Source organism: Hemiscyllium ocellatum, unplaced genomic scaffold (genome assembly GCF_020745735.1).
Source record: "Hemiscyllium ocellatum isolate sHemOce1 unplaced genomic scaffold, sHemOce1.pat.X.cur. scaffold_1491_pat_ctg1, whole genome shotgun sequence".
Lineage (NCBI taxonomy): Eukaryota > Metazoa > Chordata > Chondrichthyes > Orectolobiformes > Hemiscylliidae > Hemiscyllium > Hemiscyllium ocellatum.
Genome location: NW_026867789.1, coordinates 20,217 through 43,490, shown reverse-complemented (window position 1 = coordinate 43,490; position 23,274 = coordinate 20,217). Strand labels below are relative to the sequence as shown.

The window sequence follows — 23,274 nt, the reverse complement described above, 5'->3', positions numbered from 1 at the left end:
CCTCTTATTTCTTGATTGTCTCTCTTTCTGTCGCTTCCCACTCTGTCAATACATTTTTCCTCTCTTCTGCCCGCTTTGCTACGCTTCTCCCCTGTTTTCCATTTTGTCTCTGTTTTCCACATGCCCCACATATTTTGTCACGTAACACTGGCTTTAGCCTTGGTCATTCGCGGCTCCTCATCTCCCTTTAATCTCTCCGTGCACTGTCATTATCACCTTTGCATCTGGAGGCTTGACTCACCTTCTCTCACCCTGGTGTTAATAGCTCTGTAAATCTCCCCTTTTTTGAAAATCTTTAACACAGGGTCAGTTAGACTCGAAACGTCAGCTCTTTTCTCTCCTTGCAGATGGTGCCAGACCTGCTGAGATTTTCCAGCATTTTCTCTTTTGGTTTCGAATTCCAGCATCTGCAGTAATTTGCTTTTAGTAATGACACTGTGATATTGCTGGGGATATGATGACTCCAGTGTCGATGCATGAGAGGTGAGCAAGCGAATGAATTCCCTCTGGAAGTCGCGGGAAATGTAGTATCAGAGATCCAGGAAAATGAGTTGAACAAATCTTTGAAGTGAATTGAAGCCTGAATTCTGGGTCTCCTCCGAGACTGTGCCAGGTCGACTTTTTACTTTATATATTTCATGTTTGGCATTTCTTTGTGTTAACAATTGAGACTGATTGATTTGCTGCAGACAACATCCACCAGTCATCATGGGTACGGTGATCGAGTTGTGCGTCTATCCCTGTCAAATGTTTTATTGCGCCGCTGAGGCTTTCTGCTTGGTGGTTTTGTGGGACACATTGTTTGGAAATACAGCAACGCAGCTGAGATCCGGCATAGGACCAACGAGTTGATGTTCCATGACAGCGATGGTCGGCTTTCAAATGAATACACTTCTGAATCGATCATGTGACAAGTTCTTGCAGACGGTGAAAGCAAAAACCACGACCAACCTTGACACAGCACAGCGGACGAGACGAGCGCTGCGCATGGTCAGTGCGGGGATTGAACCCACGACCTTGGCGTTATTAGCACCACGCTCTAACCAGCTGAGCTAACCGACCGACGTAGCCTCTTCGTCAAAACAAAGGCTTATATTGCCTGCGCTCACAACCACGGCGGCTATTCGTTTTCTGATTTGCAATCGATCGCACGATCGTATGAAGTATTTCCTTCCATTGCAAAGTTTTTTAACAAAAAAACATTGACTTTACCGAACGCGCACACTCGAGCTAACCATTTGCTCTGATATCCAAAATTAAGCACAATGTTCGGACGCATGCAATTTCAATCGCAATGCCACCAGCTCAGCTGCAGCTTGTCATGTTGACAAATATCATCTGCTTGAAACGTACCTTCAACGATCGCTCACTGTGCTTCTGGAAACTCACAGACCTTTGGAGTCAGGGTTATGTGCTGCTGATAAACTGCTGCGAACCTTATGCCAAATGCTTTGGAATTGTAACCCAACTGTGGGATTCTTTCTGCTCCCGAAGGACGCAGTTGCTTTAGAGTCAGCAACAGCGCAGAACTCAATTGCACGTTTTGCTCAATGACTCATGTTGCTTTTGCAATCTTCGTTTGACAGCATATTTAGCGGGTTATCACGCCTTCTTGCAGCGTTTGTCAGCGACAGATCAGCTGCTAAGATGACTGCTTCAGACAGCATGCTACATCTTACATTTGAAAATGGAAAAGGTGCAAACGCTTACAGGCTGAACACTCTCTCACTATTTTGCCTGGCGCGTCAGAGGCTGGGAGCTGACCTTATGAAGGTTTTTCAATCATGAGGGGCATTTTTCGGGTAAATAGATAAGTTCGTTTCGCTCAGGTGGGGCAGTGCAGCACGACAGGGTATAAATCTGGTGTGGGAGGGTGAGAATTCGACAGGCAGTGAGGAGCAACGGCGTCACGCAAAGGGTGGTGAGTGTCTGCAATAAGTTGCCGGACGAGCTGGTGATGGCTGGTACAATTCCAATACTTTTAAGGAATTTGGATGTGTATTTGAATAGGAAGGGTTTAGAGAGACATGGGTCAAGTGCATGCAATCGTGGCCGGATCAGTTGAGGATATCTGCTCGGAATGGACGAGCCAGACCGAAGATTGTGTTTTCAGTGCTGTCCATATCTAATGGCTCTATGATATTGCAGGTGAAATGATAAAAGAGATGAATAAAATAATGAAGTAAAATTGTCTGAAGTTGTTAAATTCAAACAACTTCAGATAATTTTATTTCAATTATTTTACTTACCTTTTTTATTTGCGTTTTTCTCACTGTTGTGTACCTCTTATTTCTTGCTTGTCTCTCTTTCTGTCGCTTGCCACTCTGTCAATACATTTTTCCTCTCCTCTTGCCGCTTTGCTACGCTTCTCCCCTGTTTTCCATTTTTGTCTCTGTTTCACACATCCCCCACATATTTTGTCACGTAACACTGGCTTCAGCCTTGGTCATTCGCGGCTCCTAATCTCCCTTTAATCTCTCCGTGCACTGTCATTATCACCTTTGCATCTGGAGCCTTGACTCACCTTCTCTCAGCCTGGTGTCAATTGCTCTGTAAATCTCCCCTTTTTTGAAAATCTTTACCAAAGGGTCAGTTAGACTCGAAACGTCAACTCTTTTCTCTCCTTGCAGATGGTGCCAGACCTGCTGAGATTTTCCAGCATTTTCTCTTTTGGTTTCGAATTCCAGCATCTGCAGTAATTTGCTTTTAGTAATGACACTGTGATATTGCTGGGGATATGATGACTCCAGTGTCGATGCATGAGAGGTGAGCAAGCGAATGAATTCCCTCTGGAAGTCGCGGGAAATGTAGTATCAGAGATCCAGGAAAATGAGTTGAACAAATCTTTGAAGTGAATTGAAGCCTGAATTCTGGGTCTCCTCCGAGACTGTGCCAGGTCGACTTTTTACTTTATATATTTCATGTTTGGCATTTCTTTGTGTTAACAATTGAGACTGATTGATTTGCTGCAGACAACATCCACCAGTCATCATGGGTACGGTGATCGAGTTGTGCGTCTATCCCTGTCAAATGTTTTATTGCGCCGCTGAGGCTTTCTGCTTGGTGGTTTTGTGGTTTCGTGGGACACATTGTTTGGAAATACAGCAACGCAGCTGAGATCCGGCATAGGACCAACGAGTTGATGTTCCATGACAGCGATGGTCGGCTTTCAAATGAATACACTTCTGAATCGATCATGTGACAAGTTCTTGCAGACGGTGAAAGCAAAAACCACGACCAACCTTGACACAGCACAGCGGACGAGAGGAGCGCTGCGCATGGTCAGTGCGGGGATTGAACCCACGACCTTGGCGTTATTAGCACCACGCTCTAACCAGCTGAGCTAACCGACCGACGTAGCCTCTTCGTCAAAACAAAGGCTTATATTGCCTGCGCTCACAACCACGGCGGCTATTCGTTTTCTGATTTGCAATCGATCGCACGATCGTATGAAGTATTTCCTTCCATTGCAAAGTTTTTTAACAAAAAAACATTGACTTTACCGAACGCGCACACTCGAGCTAACCATTTGCTCTGATATCCAAAATTAAGCACAATGTTCGGACGCATGCAATTTCAATCGCAATGCCACCAGCTCAGCTGCAGCTTGTCATGTTGACAAATATCATCTGCTTGAAACGTACCTTCAACGATCGCTCACTGTGCTTCTGGAAACTCACAGACCTTTGGAGTCAGGGTTATGTGCTGCTGATAAACTGCTGCGAACCTTATGCCAAATGCTTTGGAATTGTAACCCAACTGTGGGATTCTTTCTGCTCCCGAAGGACGCAGTTGCTTTAGAGTCAGCAACAGCGCAGAACTCAATTGCACGTTTTGCTCAATGACTCATGTTGCTTTTGCAATCTTCGTTTGACAGCATATTTAGCGGGTTATCACGCCTTCCTGCAGCGTTTGTCAGCGACAGATCAGCTGCTAAGATGACTGCTTCAGACAGCATGCTACATCTTACATTTGAAAATGGAAAAGGTGCAAACGCTTACAGGCTGAACACTCTCTCACTATTTTGCCTGGCGCGTCAGAGGCTGGGAGCTGACCTTATGAAGGTTTTTCAATCATGAGGGGCATTTTTCGGGTAAATAGATAAGTTCGTTTCGCTCAGGTGGGGCAGTGCAGCACGACAGGGTATAAATCTGGTGTGGGAGGGTGAGAATTCGACAGGCAGTGAGGAGCAACGGCGTCACGCAAAGGGTGGTGAGTGTCTGCAATAAGTTGCCGGACGAGCTGGTGATGGCTGGTACAATTCCAATACTTTTAAGGAATTTGGATGTGTATTTGAATAGGAAGGGTTTAGAGAGACATGGGTCAAGTGCATGCAATCGTGGCTGGATCAGTTGAGGATATCTGCTCGGAATGGACGAGCCAGACCGAAGATTGTGTTTTCAGTGCTGTCCATATCTAATGGCTCTATGATATTGCAGGTGAAATGATAAAAGAGATGAATAAAATAATGAAGTAAAATTGTCTGAAGTTGTTAAATTCAAACAACTTCAGATAATTTTATTTCAATTATTTTACTTACCTTTTTTATTTGCGTTTTTCTCACTGTTGTGTACCTCTTATTTCTTGCTTGTCTCTCTTTCTGTCGCTTGCCACTCTGTCAATACATTTTTCCTCTCCTCTTGCCGCTTTGCTACGCTTCTCCCCTGTTTTCCATTTTTGTCTCTGTTTCACACATCCCCCACATATTTTGTCACGTAACACTGGCTTCAGCCTTGGTCATTCGCGGCTCCTAATCTCCCTTTAATCTCTCCGTGCACTGTCATTATCACCTTTGCATCTGGAGCCTTGACTCACCTTCTCTCAGCCTGGTGTCAATTGCTCTGTAAATCTCCCCTTTTTTGAAAATCTTTACCAAAGGGTCAGTTAGACTCGAAACGTCAACTCTTTTCTCTCCTTGCAGATGGTGCCAGACCTGCTGAGATTTTCCAGCATTTTCTCTTTTGGTTTCGAATTCCAGCATCTGCAGTAATTTGCTTTTAGTAATGACACTGTGATATTGCTGGGGATATGATGACTCCAGTGTCGATGCATGAGAGGTGAGCAAGCGAATGAATTCCCTCTGGAAGTCGCGGGAAATGTAGTATCAGAGATCCAGGAAAATGAGTTGAACAAATCTTTGAAGTGAATTGAAGCCTGAATTCTGGGTCTCCTCCGAGACTGTGCCAGGTCGACTTTTTACTTTATATATTTCATGTTTGGCATTTCTTTGTGTTAACAATTGAGACTGATTGATTTGCTGCAGACAACATCCACCAGTCATCATGGGTACGGTGATCGAGTTGTGCGTCTATCCCTGTCAAATGTTTTATTGCGCCGCTGAGGCTTTCTGCTTGGTGGTTTTGTGGTTTCGTGGGACACATTGTTTGGAAATACAGCAACGCAGCTGAGATCCGGCATAGGACCAACGAGTTGATGTTCCATGACAGCGATGGTCGGCTTTCAAATGAATACACTTCTGAATCGATCATGTGACAAGTTCTTGCAGACGGTGAAAGCAAAAACCACGACCAACCTTGACACAGCACAGCGGACGAGAGGAGCGCTGCGCATGGTCAGTGCGGGGATTGAACCCACGACCTTGGCGTTATTAGCACCACGCTCTAACCAGCTGAGCTAACCGACCGACGTAGCCTCTTCGTCAAAACAAAGGCTTATATTGCCTGCGCTCACAACCACGGCGGCTATTCGTTTTCTGATTTGCAATCGATCGCACGATCGTATGAAGTATTTCCTTCCATTGCAAAGTTTTTTAACAAAAAAACATTGACTTTACCGAACGCGCACACTCGAGCTAACCATTTGCTCTGATATCCAAAATTAAGCACAATGTTCGGACGCATGCAATTTCAATCGCAATGCCACCAGCTCAGCTGCAGCTTGTCATGTTGACAAATATCATCTGCTTGAAACGTACCTTCAACGATCGCTCACTGTGCTTCTGGAAACTCACAGACCTTTGGAGTCAGGGTTATGTGCTGCTGATAAACTGCTGCGAACCTTATGCCAAATGCTTTGGAATTGTAACCCAACTGTGGGATTCTTTCTGCTCCCGAAGGACGCAGTTGCTTTAGAGTCAGCAACAGCGCAGAACTCAATTGCACGTTTTGCTCAATGACTCATGTTGCTTTTGCAATCTTCGTTTGACAGCATATTTAGCGGGTTATCACGCCTTCTTGCAGCGTTTGTCAGCGACAGATCAGCTGCTAAGATGACTGCTTCAGACAGCATGCTACATCTTACATTTGAAAATGGAAAAGGTGCAAACGCTTACAGGCTGAACACTCTCTCACTATTTTGCCTGGCGCGTCAGAGGCTGGGAGCTGACCTTATGAAGGTTTTTCAATCATGAGGGGCATTTTTCGGGTAAATAGATAAGTTCGTTTCGCTCAGGTGGGGCAGTGCAGCACGACAGGGTATAAATCTGGTGTGGGAGGGTGAGAATTCGACAGGCAGTGAGGAGCAACGGCGTCACGCAAAGGGTGGTGAGTGTCTGCAATAAGTTGCCGGACGAGCTGGTGATGGCTGGTACAATTCCAATACTTTTAAGGAATTTGGATGTGTATTTGAATAGGAAGGGTTTAGAGAGACATGGGTCAAGTGCATGCAATCGTGGCTGGATCAGTTGAGGATATCTGCTCGGAATGGACGAGCCAGACCGAAGATTGTGTTTTCAGTGCTGTCCATATCTAATGGCTCTATGATATTGCAGGTGAAATGATAAAAGAGATGAATAAAATAATGAAGTAAAATTGTCTGAAGTTGTTAAATTCAAACAACTTCAGATAATTTTATTTCAATTATTTTACTTACCTTTTTTATTTGCGTTTTTCTCACTGTTGTGTACCTCTTATTTCTTGCTTGTCTCTCTTTCTGTCGCTTGCCACTCTGTCAATACATTTTTCCTCTCCTCTTGCCGCTTTGCTACGCTTCTCCCCTGTTTTCCATTTTTGTCTCTGTTTCACACATCCCCCACATATTTTGTCACGTAACACTGGCTTCAGCCTTGGTCATTCGCGGCTCCTAATCTCCCTTTAATCTCTCCGTGCACTGTCATTATCACCTTTGCATCTGGAGCCTTGACTCACCTTCTCTCAGCCTGGTGTCAATTGCTCTGTAAATCTCCCCTTTTTTGAAAATCTTTACCAAAGGGTCAGTTAGACTCGAAACGTCAACTCTTTTCTCTCCTTGCAGATGGTGCCAGACCTGCTGAGATTTTCCAGCATTTTCTCTTTTGGTTTCGAATTCCAGCATCTGCAGTAATTTGCTTTTAGTAATGACACTGTGATATTGCTGGGGATATGATGACTCCAGTGTCGATGCATGAGAGGTGAGCAAGCGAATGAATTCCCTCTGGAAGTCGCGGGAAATGTAGTATCAGAGATCCAGGAAAATGAGTTGAACAAATCTTTGAAGTGAATTGAAGCCTGAATTCTGGGTCTCCTCCGAGACTGTGCCAGGTCGACTTTTTACTTTATATATTTCATGTTTGGCATTTCTTTGTGTTAACAATTGAGACTGATTGATTTGCTGCAGACAACATCCACCAGTCATCATGGGTACGGTGATCGAGTTGTGCGTCTATCCCTGTCAAATGTTTTATTGCGCCGCTGAGGCTTTCTGCTTGGTGGTTTTGTGGTTTCGTGGGACACATTGTTTGGAAATACAGCAACGCAGCTGAGATCCGGCATAGGACCAACGAGTTGATGTTCCATGACAGCGATGGTCGGCTTTCAAATGAATACACTTCTGAATCGATCATGTGACAAGTTCTTGCAGACGGTGAAAGCAAAAACCACGACCAACCTTGACACAGCACAGCGGACGAGAGGAGCGCTGCGCATGGTCAGTGCGGGGATTGAACCCACGACCTTGGCGTTATTAGCACCACGCTCTAACCAGCTGAGCTAACCGACCGACGTAGCCTCTTCGTCAAAACAAAGGCTTATATTGCCTGCGCTCACAACCACGGCGGCTATTCGTTTTCTGATTTGCAATCGATCGCACGATCGTATGAAGTATTTCCTTCCATTGCAAAGTTTTTTAACAAAAAAACATTGACTTTACCGAACGCGCACACTCGAGCTAACCATTTGCTCTGATATCCAAAATTAAGCACAATGTTCGGACGCATGCAATTTCAATCGCAATGCCACCAGCTCAGCTGCAGCTTGTCATGTTGACAAATATCATCTGCTTGAAACGTACCTTCAACGATCGCTCACTGTGCTTCTGGAAACTCACAGACCTTTGGAGTCAGGGTTATGTGCTGCTGATAAACTGCTGCGAACCTTATGCCAAATGCTTTGGAATTGTAACCCAACTGTGGGATTCTTTCTGCTCCCGAAGGACGCAGTTGCTTTAGAGTCAGCAACAGCGCAGAACTCAATTGCACGTTTTGCTCAATGACTCATGTTGCTTTTGCAATCTTCGTTTGACAGCATATTTAGCGGGTTATCACGCCTTCTTGCAGCGTTTGTCAGCGACAGATCAGCTGCTAAGATGACTGCTTCAGACAGCATGCTACATCTTACATTTGAAAATGGAAAAGGTGCAAACGCTTACAGGCTGAACACTCTCTCACTATTTTGCCTGGCGCGTCAGAGGCTGGGAGCTGACCTTATGAAGGTTTTTCAATCATATGGGGCATTTTTCGGGTAAATAGATAAGTTCGTTTCGCTCAGGTGGGGCAGTGCAGCACGACAGGGTATAAATCTGGTGTGGGAGGGTGAGAATTCGACAGGCAGTGAGGAGCAACGGCGTCACGCAAAGGGTGGTGAGTGTCTGCAATAAGTTGCCGGACGAGCTGGTGATGGCTGGTACAATTCCAATACTTTTAAGGAATTTGGATGTGTATTTGAATAGGAAGGGTTTAGAGAGACATGGGTCAAGTGCATGCAATCGTGGCCGGATCAGTTGAGGATATCTGCTCGGAATGGACGAGCCAGACCGAAGATTGTGTTTTCAGTGCTGTCCATATCTAATGGCTCTATGATATTGCAGGTGAAATGATAAAAGAGATGAATAAAATAATGAAGTAAAATTGTCTGAAGTTGTTAAATTCAAACAACTTCAGATAATTTTATTTCAATTATTTTACTTACCTTTTTTATTTGCGTTTTTCTCACTGTTGTGTACCTCTTATTTCTTGCTTGTCTCTCTTTCTGTCGCTTGCCACTCTGTCAATACATTTTTCCTCTCCTCTTGCCGCTTTGCTACGCTTCTCCCCTGTTTTCCATTTTTGTCTCTGTTTCACACATCCCCCACATATTTTGTCACGTAACACTGGCTTCAGCCTTGGTCATTCGCGGCTCCTAATCTCCCTTTAATCTCTCCGTGCACTGTCATTATCACCTTTGCATCTGGAGCCTTGACTCACCTTCTCTCAGCCTGGTGTCAATTGCTCTGTAAATCTCCCCTTTTTTGAAAATCTTTACCAAAGGGTCAGTTAGACTCGAAACGTCAACTCTTTTCTCTCCTTGCAGATGGTGCCAGACCTGCTGAGATTTTCCAGCATTTTCTCTTTTGGTTTCGAATTCCAGCATCTGCAGTAATTTGCTTTTAGTAATGACACTGTGATATTGCTGGGGATATGATGACTCCAGTGTCGATGCATGAGAGGTGAGCAAGCGAATGAATTCCCTCTGGAAGTCGCGGGAAATGTAGTATCAGAGATCCAGGAAAATGAGTTGAACAAATCTTTGAAGTGAATTGAAGCCTGAATTCTGGGTCTCCTCCGAGACTGTGCCAGGTCGACTTTTTACTTTATATATTTCATGTTTGGCATTTCTTTGTGTTAACAATTGAGACTGATTGATTTGCTGCAGACAACATCCACCAGTCATCATGGGTACGGTGATCGAGTTGTGCGTCTATCCCTGTCAAATGTTTTATTGCGCCGCTGAGGCTTTCTGCTTGGTGGTTTTGTGGTTTCGTGGGACACATTGTTTGGAAATACAGCAACGCAGCTGAGATCCGGCATAGGACCAACGAGTTGATGTTCCATGACAGCGATGGTCGGCTTTCAAATGAATACACTTCTGAATCGATCATGTGACAAGTTCTTGCAGACGGTGAAAGCAAAAACCACGACCAACCTTGACACAGCACAGCGGACGAGAGGAGCGCTGCGCATGGTCAGTGCGGGGATTGAACCCACGACCTTGGCGTTATTAGCACCACGCTCTAACCAGCTGAGCTAACCGACCGACGTAGCCTCTTCGTCAAAACAAAGGCTTATATTGCCTGCGCTCACAACCACGGCGGCTATTCGTTTTCTGATTTGCAATCGATCGCACGATCGTATGAAGTATTTCCTTCCATTGCAAAGTTTTTTAACAAAAAAACATTGACTTTACCGAACGCGCACACTCGAGCTAACCATTTGCTCTGATATCCAAAATTAAGCACAATGTTCGGACGCATGCAATTTCAATCGCAATGCCACCAGCTCAGCTGCAGCTTGTCATGTTGACAAATATCATCTGCTTGAAACGTACCTTCAACGATCGCTCACTGTGCTTCTGGAAACTCACAGACCTTTGGAGTCAGGGTTATGTGCTGCTGATAAACTGCTGCGAACCTTATGCCAAATGCTTTGGAATTGTAACCCAACTGTGGGATTCTTTCTGCTCCCGAAGGACGCAGTTGCTTTAGAGTCAGCAACAGCGCAGAACTCAATTGCACGTTTTGCTCAATGACTCATGTTGCTTTTGCAATCTTCGTTTGACAGCATATTTAGCGGGTTATCACGCCTTCTTGCAGCGTTTGTCAGCGACAGATCAGCTGCTAAGATGACTGCTTCAGACAGCATGCTACATCTTACATTTGAAAATGGAAAAGGTGCAAACGCTTACAGGCTGAACACTCTCTCACTATTTTGCCTGGCGCGTCAGAGGCTGGGAGCTGACCTTATGAAGGTTTTTCAATCATGAGGGGCATTTTTCGGGTAAATAGATAAGTTCGTTTCGCTCAGGTGGGGCAGTGCAGCACGACAGGGTATAAATCTGGTGTGGGAGGGTGAGAATTCGACAGGCAGTGAGGAGCAACGGCGTCACGCAAAGGGTGGTGAGTGTCTGCAATAAGTTGCCGGACGAGCTGGTGATGGCTGGTACAATTCCAATACTTTTAAGGAATTTGGATGTGTATTTGAATAGGAAGGGTTTAGAGAGACATGGGTCAAGTGCATGCAATCGTGGCTGGATCAGTTGAGGATATCTGCTCGGAATGGACGAGCCAGACCGAAGATTGTGTTTTCAGTGCTGTCCATATCTAATGGCTCTATGATATTGCAGGTGAAATGATAAAAGAGATGAATAAAATAATGAAGTAAAATTGTCTGAAGTTGTTAAATTCAAACAACTTCAGATAATTTTATTTCAATTATTTTACTTACCTTTTTTATTTGCGTTTTTCTCACTGTTGTGTACCTCTTATTTCTTGCTTGTCTCTCTTTCTGTCGCTTGCCACTCTGTCAATACATTTTTCCTCTCCTCTTGCCGCTTTGCTACGCTTCTCCCCTGTTTTCCATTTTTGTCTCTGTTTCACACATCCCCCACATATTTTGTCACGTAACACTGGCTTCAGCCTTGGTCATTCGCGGCTCCTAATCTCCCTTTAATCTCTCCGTGCACTGTCATTATCACCTTTGCATCTGGAGCCTTGACTCACCTTCTCTCAGCCTGGTGTCAATTGCTCTGTAAATCTCCCCTTTTTTGAAAATCTTTACCAAAGGGTCAGTTAGACTCGAAACGTCAACTCTTTTCTCTCCTTGCAGATGGTGCCAGACCTGCTGAGATTTTCCAGCATTTTCTCTTTTGGTTTCGAATTCCAGCATCTGCAGTAATTTGCTTTTAGTAATGACACTGTGATATTGCTGGGGATATGATGACTCCAGTGTCGATGCATGAGAGGTGAGCAAGCGAATGAATTCCCTCTGGAAGTCGCGGGAAATGTAGTATCAGAGATCCAGGAAAATGAGTTGAACAAATCTTTGAAGTGAATTGAAGCCTGAATTCTGGGTCTCCTCCGAGACTGTGCCAGGTCGACTTTTTACTTTATATATTTCATGTTTGGCATTTCTTTGTGTTAACAATTGAGACTGATTGATTTGCTGCAGACAACATCCACCAGTCATCATGGGTACGGTGATCGAGTTGTGCGTCTATCCCTGTCAAATGTTTTATTGCGCCGCTGAGGCTTTCTGCTTGGTGGTTTTGTGGTTTCGTGGGACACATTGTTTGGAAATACAGCAACGCAGCTGAGATCCGGCATAGGACCAACGAGTTGATGTTCCATGACAGCGATGGTCGGCTTTCAAATGAATACACTTCTGAATCGATCATGTGACAAGTTCTTGCAGACGGTGAAAGCAAAAACCACGACCAACCTTGACACAGCACAGCGGACGAGAGGAGCGCTGCGCATGGTCAGTGCGGGGATTGAACCCACGACCTTGGCGTTATTAGCACCACGCTCTAACCAGCTGAGCTAACCGACCGACGTAGCCTCTTCGTCAAAACAAAGGCTTATATTGCCTGCGCTCACAACCACGGCGGCTATTCGTTTTCTGATTTGCAATCGATCGCACGATCGTATGAAGTATTTCCTTCCATTGCAAAGTTTTTTAACAAAAAAACATTGACTTTACCGAACGCGCACACTCGAGCTAACCATTTGCTCTGATATCCAAAATTAAGCACAATGTTCGGACGCATGCAATTTCAATCGCAATGCCACCAGCTCAGCTGCAGCTTGTCATGTTGACAAATATCATCTGCTTGAAACGTACCTTCAACGATCGCTCACTGTGCTTCTGGAAACTCACAGACCTTTGGAGTCAGGGTTATGTGCTGCTGATAAACTGCTGCGAACCTTATGCCAAATGCTTTGGAATTGTAACCCAACTGTGGGATTCTTTCTGCTCCCGAAGGACGCAGTTGCTTTAGAGTCAGCAACAGCGCAGAACTCAATTGCACGTTTTGCTCAATGACTCATGTTGCTTTTGCAATCTTCGTTTGACAGCATATTTAGCGGGTTATCACGCCTTCTTGCAGCGTTTGTCAGCGACAGATCAGCTGCTAAGATGACTGCTTCAGACAGCATGCTACATCTTACATTTGAAAATGGAAAAGGTGCAAACGCTTACAGGCTGAACACTCTCTCACTATTTTGCCTGGCGCGTCAGAGGCTGGGAGCTGACCTTATGAAGGTTTTTCAATCATGAGGGGCATTTTTCGGGTAAATAGATAAGTTCGTTTCGCTCAGGTGGGGCAGTGCAGCACGACAGGGTATAAATCTGGTGTGGGAGGGTGAGAATTCGACAGGCAGTGAGGAGCAACGGCGTCACGCAAAGGGTGGTGAGTGTCTGCAATAAGTTGCCGGACGAGCTGGTGATGGCTGGTACAATTCCAATACTTTTAAGGAATTTGGATGTGTATTTGAATAGGAAGGGTTTAGAGAGACATGGGTCAAGTGCATGCAATCGTGGCTGGATCAGTTGAGGATATCTGCTCGGAATGGACGAGCCAGACCGAAGATTGTGTTTTCAGTGCTGTCCATATCTAATGGCTCTATGATATTGCAGGTGAAATGATAAAAGAGATGAATAAAATAATGAAGTAAAATTGTCTGAAGTTGTTAAATTCAAACAACTTCAGATAATTTTATTTCAATTATTTTACTTACCTTTTTTATTTGCGTTTTTCTCACTGTTGTGTACCTCTTATTTCTTGCTTGTCTCTCTTTCTGTCGCTTGCCACTCTGTCAATACATTTTTCCTCTCCTCTTGCCGCTTTGCTACGCTTCTCCCCTGTTTTCCATTTTTGTCTCTGTTTCACACATCCCCCACATATTTTGTCACGTAACACTGGCTTCAGCCTTGGTCATTCGCGGCTCCTAATCTCCCTTTAATCTCTCCGTGCACTGTCATTATCACCTTTGCATCTGGAGCCTTGACTCACCTTCTCTCAGCCTGGTGTCAATTGCTCTGTAAATCTCCCCTTTTTTGAAAATCTTTACCAAAGGGTCAGTTAGACTCGAAACGTCAACTCTTTTCTCTCCTTGCAGATGGTGCCAGACCTGCTGAGATTTTCCAGCATTTTCTCTTTTGGTTTCGAATTCCAGCATCTGCAGTAATTTGCTTTTAGTAATGACACTGTGATATTGCTGGGGATATGATGACTCCAGTGTCGATGCATGAGAGGTGAGCAAGCGAATGAATTCCCTCTGGAAGTCGCGGGAAATGTAGTATCAGAGATCCAGGAAAATAAGTTGAACAAATCTTTGAAGTGAATTGAAGCCTGAATTCTGGGTCTCCTCCGAGACTGTGCCAGGTCGACTTTTTACTTTATATATTTCATGTTTGGCATTTCTTTGTGTTAACAATTGAGACTGATTGATTTGCTGCAGACAACATCCACCAGTCATCATGGGTACGGTGATCGAGTTGTGCGTCTATCCCTGTCAAATGTTTTATTGCGCCGCTGAGGCTTTCTGCTTGGTGGTTTTGTGGTTTCGTGGGACACATTGTTTGGAAATACAGCAACGCAGCTGAGATCCGGCATAGGACCAACGAGTTGATGTTCCATGACAGCGATGGTCGGCTTTCAAATGAATACACTTCTGAATCGATCATGTGACAAGTTCTTGCAGACGGTGAAAGCAAAAACCACGACCAACCTTGACACAGCACAGCGGACGAGAGGAGCGCTGCGCATGGTCAGTGCGGGGATTGAACCCACGACCTTGGCGTTATTAGCACCACGCTCTAACCAGCTGAGCTAACCGACCGACGTAGCCTCTTCGTCAAAACAAAGGCTTATATTGCCTGCGCTCACAACCACGGCGGCTATTCGTTTTCTGATTTGCAATCGATCGCACGATCGTATGAAGTATTTCCTTCCATTGCAAAGTTTTTTAACAAAAAAACATTGACTTTACCGAACGCGCACACTCGAGCTAACCATTTGCTCTGATATCCAAAATTAAGCACAATGTTCGGACGCATGCAATTTCAATCGCAATGCCACCAGCTCAGCTGCAGCTTGTCATGTTGACAAATATCATCTGCTTGAAACGTACCTTCAACGATCGCTCACTGTGCTTCTGGAAACTCACAGACCTTTGGAGTCAGGGTTATGTGCTGCTGATAAACTGCTGCGAACCTTATGCCAAATGCTTTGGAATTGTAACCCAACTGTGGGATTCTTTCTGCTCCCGAAGGACGCAGTTGCTTTAGAGTCAGCAACAGCGCAGAACTCAATTGCACGTTTTGCTCAATGACTCATGTTGCTTTTGCAATCTTCGTTTGACAGCATATTTAGCGGGTTATCACGCCTTCTTGCAGCGTTTGTCAGCGACAGATCAGCTGCTAAGATGACTGCTTCAGACAGCATGCTACATCTTACATTTGAAAATGGAAAAGGTGCAAACGCTTACAGGCTGAACACTCTCTCACTATTTTGCCTGGCGCGTCAGAGGCTGGGAGCTGACCTTATGAAGGTTTTTCAATCATGAGGGGCATTTTTCGGGTAAATAGATAAGTTCGTTTCGCTCAGGTGGGGCAGTGCAGCACGACAGGGTATAAATCTGGTGTGGGAGGGTGAGAATTCGACAGGCAGTGAGGAGCAACGGCGTCACGCAAAGGGTGGTGAGTGTCTGCAATAAGTTGCCGGACGAGCTGGTGATGGCTGGTACAATTCCAATACTTTTAAGGAATTTGGATGTGTATTTGAATAGGAAGGGTTTAGAGAGACATGGGTCAAGTGCATGCAATCGTGGCTGGATCAGTTGAGGATATCTGCTCGGAATGGACGAGCCAGACCGAAGATTGTGTTTTCAGTGCTGTCCATATCTAATGGCTCTATGATATTGCAGGTGAAATGATAAAAGAGATGAATAAAATAATGAAGTAAAATTGTCTGAAGTTGTTAAATTCAAACAACTTCAGATAATTTTATTTCAATTATTTTACTTACCTTTTTTATTTGCGTTTTTCTCACTGTTGTGTACCTCTTATTTCTTGCTTGTCTCTCTTTCTGTCGCTTGCCACTCTGTCAATACATTTTTCCTCTCCTCTTGCCGCTTTGCTACGCTTCTCCCCTGTTTTCCATTTTTGTCTCTGTTTCACACATCCCCCACATATTTTGTCACGTAACACTGGCTTCAGCCTTGGTCATTCGCGGCTCCTAATCTCCCTTTAATCTCTCCGTGCACTGTCATTATCACCTTTGCATCTGGAGCCTTGACTCACCTTCTCTCAGCCTGGTGTCAATTGCTCTGTAAATCTCCCCTTTTTTGAAAATCTTTACCAAAGGGTCAGTTAGACTCGAAACGTCAACTCTTTTCTCTCCTTGCAGATGGTGCCAGACCTGCTGAGATTTTCCAGCATTTTCTCTTTTGGTTTCGAATTCCAGCATCTGCAGTAATTTGCTTTTAGTAATGACACTGTGATATTGCTGGGGATATGATGACTCCAGTGTCGATGCATGAGAGGTGAGCAAGCGAATGAATTCCCTCTGGAAGTCGCGGGAAATGTAGTATCAGAGATCCAGGAAAATAAGTTGAACAAATCTTTGAAGTGAATTGAAGCCTGAATTCTGGGTCTCCTCCGAGACTGTGCCAGGTCGACTTTTTACTTTATATATTTCATGTTTGGCATTTCTTTGTGTTAACAATTGAGACTGATTGATTTGCTGCAGACAACATCCACCAGTCATCATGGGTACGGTGATCGAGTTGTGCGTCTATCCCTGTCAAATGTTTTATTGCGCCGCTGAGGCTTTCTGCTTGGTGGTTTTGTGGTTTCGTGGGACACATTGTTTGGAAATACAGCAACGCAGCTGAGATCCGGCATAGGACCAACGAGTTGATGTTCCATGACAGCGATGGTCGGCTTTCAAATGAATACACTTCTGAATCGATCATGTGACAAGTTCTTGCAGACGGTGAAAGCAAAAACCACGACCAACCTTGACACAGCACAGCGGACGAGAGGAGCGCTGCGCATGGTCAGTGCGGGGATTGAACCCACGACCTTGGCGTTATTAGCACCACGCTCTAACCAGCTGAGCTAACCGACCGACGTAGCCTCTTCGTCAAAACAAAGGCTTATATTGCCTGCGCTCACAACCACGGCGGCTATTCGTTTTCTGATTTGCAATCGATCGCACGATCGTATGAAGTATTTCCTTCCATTGCAAAGTTTTTTAACAAAAAAACATTGACTTTACCGAACGCGCACACTCGAGCTAACCATTTGCTCTGATATCCAAAATTAAGCACAATGTTCGGACGCATGCAATTTCAATCGCAATGCCACCAGCTCAGCTGCAGCTTGTCATGTTGACAAATATCATCTGCTTGAAACGTACCTTCAACGATCGCTCACTGTGCTTCTGGAAACTCACAGACCTTTGGAGTCAGGGTTATGTGCTGCTGATAAACTGCTGCGAACCTTATGCCAAATGCTTTGGAATTGTAACCCAACTGTGGGATTCTTTCTGCTCCCGAAGGACGCAGTTGCTTTAGAGTCAGCAACAGCGCAGAACTCAATTGCACGTTTTGCTCAATGACTCATGTTGCTTTTGCAATCTTCGTTTGACAGCATATTTAGCGGGTTATCACGCCTTCTTGCAGCGTTTGTCAGCGACAGATCAGCTGCTAAGATGACTGCTTCAGACAGCATGCTACATCTTACATTTGAAAATGGAAAAGGTGCAAACGCTTACAGGCTGAACACTCTCTCACTATTTTGCCTGGCGCGTCAGAGGCTGGGAGCTGACCTTATGAAGGTTTTTCAATCATGAGGGGCATTTTTCGGGTAAATAGATAAGTTCGTTTCGCTCAGGTGGGGCAGTGCAGCACGACAGGGTATAAATCTGGTGTGGGAGGGTGAGAATTCGACAGGCAGTGAGGAGCAACGGCGTCACGCAAAGGGTGGTGAGTGTCTGCAATAAGTTGCCGGACGAGCTGGTGATGGCTGGTACAATTCCAATACTTTTAAGGAATTTGGATGTGTATTTGAATAGGAAGGGTTTAGAGAGACACGGGTCAAGTGCATGCAATCGTGGCTGGATCAGTTGAGGATATCTGCTCGGAATGGACGAGCCAGACCGAAGATTGTGTTTTCAGTGCTGTCCATATCTAATGGCTCTATGATATTGCAGGTGAAATGATAAAAGAGATGAATAAAATAATGAAGTAAAATTGTCTGAAGTTGTTAAATTCAAACAACTTCAGATAATTTTATTTCAATTATTTTACTTACCTTTTTTATTTGCGTTTTTCTCACTGTTGTGTACCTCTTATTTCTTGCTTGTCTCTCTTTCTGTCGCTTGCCACTCTGTCAATACATTTTTCCTCTCCTCTTGCCGCTTTGCTACGCTTCTCCCCTGTTTTCCATTTTTGTCTCTGTTTCACACATCCCCCACATATTTTGTCACGTAACACTGGCTTCAGCCTTGGTCATTCGCGGCTCCTAATCTCCCTTTAATCTCTCCGTGCACTGTCATTATCACCTTTGCATCTGGAGCCTTGACTCACCTTCTCTCAGCCTGGTGTCAATTGCTCTGTAAATCTCCCCTTTTTTGAAAATCTTTACCAAAGGGTCAGTTAGACTCGAAACGTCAACTCTTTTCTCTCCTTGCAGATGGTGCCAGACCTGCTGAGATTTTCCAGCATTTTCTCTTTTGGTTTCGAATTCCAGCATCTGCAGTAATTTGCTTTTAGTAATGACACTGTGATATTGCTGGGGATATGATGACTCCAGTGTCGATGCATGAGAGGTGAGCAAGCGAATGAATTCCCTCTGGAAGTCGCGGGAAATGTAGTATCAGAGATCCAGGAAAATGAGTTGAACAAATCTTTGAAGTGAATTGAAGCCTGAATTCTGGGTCTCCTCCGAGACTGTGCCAGGTCGACTTTTTACTTTATATATTTCATGTTTGGCATTTCTTTGTGTTAACAATTGAGACTGATTGATTTGCTGCAGACAACATCCACCAGTCATCATGGGTACGGTGATCGAGTTGTGCGTCTATCCCTGTCAAATGTTTTATTGCGCCGCTGAGGCTTTCTGCTTGGTGGTTTTGTGGTTTCGTGGGACACATTGTTTGGAAATACAGCAACGCAGCTGAGATCCGGCATAGGACCAACGAGTTGATGTTCCATGACAGCGATGGTCGGCTTTCAAATGAATACACTTCTGAATCGATCATGTGACAAGTTCTTGCAGACGGTGAAAGCAAAAACCACGACCAACCTTGACACAGCACAGCGGACGAGAGGAGCGCTGCGCATGGTCAGTGCGGGGATTGAACCCACGACCTTGGCGTTATTAGCACCACGCTCTAACCAGCTGAGCTAACCGACCGACGTAGCCTCTTCGTCAAAACAAAGGCTTATATTGCCTGCGCTCACAACCACGGCGGCTATTCGTTTTCTGATTTGCAATCGATCGCACGATCGTATGAAGTATTTCCTTCCATTGCAAAGTTTTTTAACAAAAAAACATTGACTTTACCGAACGCGCACACTCGAGCTAACCATTTGCTCTGATATCCAAAATTAAGCACAATGTTCGGACGCATGCAATTTCAATCGCAATGCCACCAGCTCAGCTGCAGCTTGTCATGTTGACAAATATCATCTGCTTGAAACGTACCTTCAACGATCGCTCACTGTGCTTCTGGAAACTCACAGACCTTTGGAGTCAGGGTTATGTGCTGCTGATAAACTGCTGCGAACCTTATGCCAAATGCTTTGGAATTGTAACCCAACTGTGGGATTCTTTCTGCTCCCGAAGGACGCAGTTGCTTTAGAGTCAGCAACAGCGCAGAACTCAATTGCACGTTTTGCTCAATGACTCATGTTGCTTTTGCAATCTTCGTTTGACAGCATATTTAGCGGGTTATCACGCCTTCTTGCAGCGTTTGTCAGCGACAGATCAGCTGCTAAGATGACTGCTTCAGACAGCATGCTACATCTTACATTTGAAAATGGAAAAGGTGCAAACGCTTACAGGCTGAACACTCTCTCACTATTTTGCCTGGCGCGTCAGAGGCTGGGAGCTGACCTTATGAAGGTTTTTCAATCATGAGGGGCATTTTTCGGGTAAATAGATAAGTTCGTTTCGCTCAGGTGGGGCAGTGCAGCACGACAGGGTATAAATCTGGTGTGGGAGGGTGAGAATTCGACAGGCAGTGAGGAGCAACGGCGTCACGCAAAGGGTGGTGAGTGTCTGCAATAAGTTGCCGGACGAGCTGGTGATGGCTGGTACAATTCCAATACTTTTAAGGAATTTGGATGTGTATTTGAATAGGAAGGGTTTAGAGAGACACGGGTCAAGTGCATGCAATCGTGGCTGGATCAGTTGAGGATATCTGCTCGGAATGGACGAGCCAGACCGAAGATTGTGTTTTCAGTGCTGTCCATATCTAATGGCTCTATGATATTGCAGGTGAAATGATAAAAGAGATGAATAAAATAATGAAGTAAAATTGTCTGAAGTTGTTAAATTCAAACAACTTCAGATAATTTTATTTCAATTATTTTACTTACCTTTTTTATTTGCGTTTTTCTCACTGTTGTGTACCTCTTATTTCTTGCTTGTCTCTCTTTCTGTCGCTTGCCACTCTGTCAATACATTTTTCCTCTCCTCTTGCCGCTTTGCTACGCTTCTCCCCTGTTTTCCATTTTTGTCTCTGTTTCACACATCCCCCACATATTTTGTCACGTAACACTGGCTTCAGCCTTGGTCATTCGCGGCTCCTAATCTCCCTTTAATCTCTCCGTGCACTGTCATTATCACCTTTGCATCTGGAGCCTTGACTCACCTTCTCTCAGCCTGGTGTCAATTGCTCTGTAAATCTCCCCTTTTTTGAAAATCTTTACCAAAGGGTCAGTTAGACTCGAAACGTCAACTCTTTTCTCTCCTTGCAGATGGTGCCAGACCTGCTGAGATTTTCCAGCATTTTCTCTTTTGGTTTCGAATTCCAGCATCTGCAGTAATTTGCTTTTAGTAATGACACTGTGATATTGCTGGGGATATGATGACTCCAGTGTCGATGCATGAGAGGTGAGCAAGCGAATGAATTCCCTCTGGAAGTCGCGGGAAATGTAGTATCAGAGATCCAGGAAAATGAGTTGAACAAATCTTTGAAGTGAATTGAAGCCTGAATTCTGGGTCTCCTCCGAGACTGTGCCAGGTCGACTTTTTACTTTATATATTTCATGTTTGGCATTTCTTTGTGTTAACAATTGAGACTGATTGATTTGCTGCAGACAACATCCACCAGTCATCATGGGTACGGTGATCGAGTTGTGCGTCTATCCCTGTCAAATGTTTTATTGCGCCGCTGAGGCTTTCTGCTTGGTGGTTTTGTGGTTTCGTGGGACACATTGTTTGGAAATACAGCAACGCAGCTGAGATCCGGCATAGGACCAACGAGTTGATGTTCCATGACAGCGATGGTCGGCTTTCAAATGAATACACTTCTGAATCGATCATGTGACAAGTTCTTGCAGACGGTGAAAGCAAAAACCACGACCAACCTTGACACAGCACAGCGGACGAGAGGAGCGCTGCGCATGGTCAGTGCGGGGATTGAACCCACGACCTTGGCGTTATTAGCACCACGCTCTAACCAGCTGAGCTAACCGACCGACGTAGCCTCTTCGTCAAAACAAAGGCTTATATTGCCTGCGCTCACAACCACGGCGGCTATTCGTTTTCTGATTTGCAATCGATCGCACGATCGTATGAAGTATTTCCTTCCATTGCAAAGTTTTTTAACAAAAAAACATTGACTTTACCGAACGCGCACACTCGAGCTAACCATTTGCTCTGATATCCAAAATTAAGCACAATGTTCGGACGCATGCAATTTCAATCGCAATGCCACCAGCTCAGCTGCAGCTTGTCATGTTGACAAATATCATCTGCTTGAAACGTACCTTCAACGATCGCTCACTGTGCTTCTGGAAACTCACAGACCTTTGGAGTCAGGGTTATGTGCTGCTGATAAACTGCTGCGAACCTTATGCCAAATGCTTTGGAATTGTAACCCAACTGTGGGATTCTTTCTGCTCCCGAAGGACGCAGTTGCTTTAGAGTCAGCAACAGCGCAGAACTCAATTGCACGTTTTGCTCAATGACTCATGTTGCTTTTGCAATCTTCGTTTGACAGCATATTTAGCGGGTTATCACGCCTTCTTGCAGCGTTTGTCAGCGACAGATCAGCTGCTAAGATGACTGCTTCAGACAGCATGCTACATCTTACATTTGAAAATGGAAAAGGTGCAAACGCTTACAGGCTGAACACTCTCTCACTATTTTGCCTGGCGCGTCAGAGGCTGGGAGCTGACCTTATGAAGGTTTTTCAATCATGAGGGGCATTTTTCGGGTAAATAGATAAGTTCGTTTCGCTCAGGTGGGGCAGTGCAGCACGACAGGGTATAAATCTGGTGTGGGAGGGTGAGAATTCGACAGGCAGTGAGGAGCAACGGCGTCACGCAAAGGGTGGTGAGTGTCTGCAATAAGTTGCCGGACGAGCTGGTGATGGCTGGTACAATTCCAATACTTTTAAGGAATTTGGATGTGTATTTGAATAGGAAGGGTTTAGAGAGACACGGGTCAAGTGCATGCAATCGTGGCTGGATCAGTTGAGGATATCTGCTCGGAATGGACGAGCCAGACCGAAGATTGTGTTTTCAGTGCTGTCCATATCTAATGGCTCTATGATATTGCAGGTGAAATGATAAAAGAGATGAATAAAATAATGAAGTAAAATTGTCTGAAGTTGTTAAATTCAAACAACTTCAGATAATTTTATTTCAATTATTTTACTTACCTTTTTTATTTGCGTTTTTCTCACTGTTGTGTACCTCTTATTTCTTGCTTGTCTCTCTTTCTGTCGCTTGCCACTCTGTCAATACATTTTTCCTCTCCTCTTGCCGCTTTGCTACGCTTCTCCCCTGTTTTCCATTTTTGTCTCTGTTTCACACATCCCCCACATATTTTGTCACGTAACACTGGCTTCAGCCTTGGTCATTCGCGGCTCCTAATCTCCCTTTAATCTCTCCGTGCACTGTCATTATCACCTTTGCATCTGGAGCCTTGACTCACCTTCTCTCAGCCTGGTGTCAATTGCTCTGTAAATCTCCCCTTTTTTGAAAATCTTTACCAAAGGGTCAGTTAGACTCGAAACGTCAACTCTTTTCTCTCCTTGCAGATGGTGCCAGACCTGCTGAGATTTT

At 44.8% G+C, this 23,274-nt stretch overlaps 10 non-coding genes across 10 annotated transcripts; all 10 read right to left on the bottom strand.

The window, feature by feature from the left end:
* Positions 1-988: 988 nt before the first annotated feature.
* Positions 989-1,062, bottom strand: trnai-aau (transfer RNA isoleucine (anticodon AAU)). The gene has a single exon. It is a non-coding gene; the product is annotated as a tRNA-Ile (tRNA).
* Positions 1,063-3,279: 2,217 nt separating this feature from the next.
* On the bottom strand, positions 3,280-3,353 carry trnai-aau (transfer RNA isoleucine (anticodon AAU)). The gene has a single exon. It is a non-coding gene; the product is annotated as a tRNA-Ile (tRNA).
* Positions 3,354-5,570: 2,217 nt separating this feature from the next.
* Positions 5,571-5,644, bottom strand: trnai-aau (transfer RNA isoleucine (anticodon AAU)). Its single transcript has one exon. It is a non-coding gene; the product is annotated as a tRNA-Ile (tRNA).
* Positions 5,645-7,861: 2,217 nt separating this feature from the next.
* trnai-aau (transfer RNA isoleucine (anticodon AAU)) lies at positions 7,862-7,935 on the bottom strand. The gene has a single exon. It is a non-coding gene; the product is annotated as a tRNA-Ile (tRNA).
* Positions 7,936-10,152: 2,217 nt separating this feature from the next.
* trnai-aau (transfer RNA isoleucine (anticodon AAU)) lies at positions 10,153-10,226 on the bottom strand. The gene has a single exon. It is a non-coding gene; the product is annotated as a tRNA-Ile (tRNA).
* Positions 10,227-12,443: 2,217 nt separating this feature from the next.
* trnai-aau (transfer RNA isoleucine (anticodon AAU)) lies at positions 12,444-12,517 on the bottom strand. Its single transcript has one exon. It is a non-coding gene; the product is annotated as a tRNA-Ile (tRNA).
* Positions 12,518-14,734: 2,217 nt separating this feature from the next.
* Positions 14,735-14,808, bottom strand: trnai-aau (transfer RNA isoleucine (anticodon AAU)). The gene has a single exon. It is a non-coding gene; the product is annotated as a tRNA-Ile (tRNA).
* A 2,217-nt stretch (positions 14,809-17,025) lies between these two features.
* trnai-aau (transfer RNA isoleucine (anticodon AAU)) lies at positions 17,026-17,099 on the bottom strand. Its single transcript has one exon. It is a non-coding gene; the product is annotated as a tRNA-Ile (tRNA).
* A 2,217-nt stretch (positions 17,100-19,316) lies between these two features.
* trnai-aau (transfer RNA isoleucine (anticodon AAU)) lies at positions 19,317-19,390 on the bottom strand. Its single transcript has one exon. It is a non-coding gene; the product is annotated as a tRNA-Ile (tRNA).
* A 2,217-nt stretch (positions 19,391-21,607) lies between these two features.
* trnai-aau (transfer RNA isoleucine (anticodon AAU)) lies at positions 21,608-21,681 on the bottom strand. Its single transcript has one exon. It is a non-coding gene; the product is annotated as a tRNA-Ile (tRNA).
* Positions 21,682-23,274: the final 1,593 nt, after the last annotated feature.